This window comes from Poecilia latipinna, unplaced genomic scaffold (assembly GCF_001443285.1).
Source record: "Poecilia latipinna isolate Pla-1442-1.1 unplaced genomic scaffold, P_latipinna-1.0 Scaffold1911, whole genome shotgun sequence".
NCBI lineage: Eukaryota > Metazoa > Chordata > Actinopteri > Cyprinodontiformes > Poeciliidae > Poecilia > Poecilia latipinna.
The window spans coordinates 22,201-23,538 of NW_015114527.1; the positions used below are offsets into that span (position 1 = coordinate 22,201).

General features: G+C 27.3%; 1 protein-coding gene across 1 annotated transcript in view; it reads left to right on the forward strand.

Moving 5' to 3' along the window:
• Positions 1 to 1,338, forward strand: part of LOC106935116 (coronin-2A-like) — a 14,807-nt gene that overhangs the window by 9,177 nt on the left and 4,292 nt on the right. The gene's annotated exons all lie outside the window — the stretch shown is intronic.

Below are 1,338 nucleotides of genomic sequence, written 5' to 3' on the forward strand. Positions count from 1 at the left end.
AGCAGGTTAGAGCACCATGCTGGTAATCCTGAGGTTGTTGGTTCAAACCCCACATGGGGCAATTCATGTGTAAGGGCTTTCAGACAATCAACACTTCAAAATAAATGAGGGTTCAAAAATGAAATCAACACTTCAAAATAAAAAAAATGGTTCAAAAATAAAATCAACACTTAAAAATAAAAAATGGTTCAAAAATAAAATCAACACTTTAAAATAAAAAATGGTTCAAAAATAAAATCAACACTTTACAATAAAAAAATGGTTCTAAAATAAAAAAATGGTTTAAAAATAAAAACACTTTACAATAAAAAAATGGTTCAAAAATAAAATCAACACTTTACAATTAAAAAATGGTTCAAAAATAAAATCAACACTTCAAAATAAATAAGGTTTCAAAAATAACATCAACACTTTACAATTAAAAAATGGTTCAAAAATAAAATCAACACTTTGAAATAAAAAATGGTTCAAAAATAAAATCAACATTTTACAATAAAAAAAATGTTCAAAAATAAAATCAACACTTTAAAATAAAAAAATGGTTCAAAAATAAAATCAACAGTTCAAAATGTATAATGGTAACTGTTTCTGTCTGTTCAGTCCATAAACTAAGCCTGGGATCAAAAAATGTATTGAAGATGTCATTAGCAGAGACAGAGGCTTGGCTAAAAAATAAAATCAATACTTACAAATTAAAAATGGTTCAAAAATAATATCAACACTTCAAAATACAAAATCTCTGGAAAATAAAATATTATGTATGTTGTTTTGAAAAACATTGGAATATAAGCACTTTTATCAAATCTTCATTGTGGTGAGATCATGTAAGTTCTTCTTAAATCCATGGAAACTCAACAATTTGTAAGGTAGGTTAGCTCAGCAGGTTAGAGCACCGTGCTGGTAATGCTGAGGTCGTGGGTTCAAACCCCATATGGGGTAATTCATGTCTAAGGTCTTTCAGACAATCAACACTTCAAAAAAAATAAGGGTTCAAAAATAAAATCAACACAAAAATAAAATCAACACTCTACAATAAATAAGGGTACAAAAATAAAATCAACACTTTACAATAAATAAGGGTACAAAAATAAAATCAATACAAAATTAAAATAAACACTTTACAATAAATAAGGGTTCAAAAATAAAATCAACAGTTTACAATAAATAAGGGTTCAAAAATAAAATCAACACTTCAAAATTAAAAATGGTTCATTTATGTTTTCGCATCCACCTGAATAATACGTAGCTGCGCCCCTGGTTGTGTTAATCCATTTGAGGAGCCGGTAGTTTATCTTGAGGAAATAAATGACGACACAGAAGTTAATTAGACTGTAACAT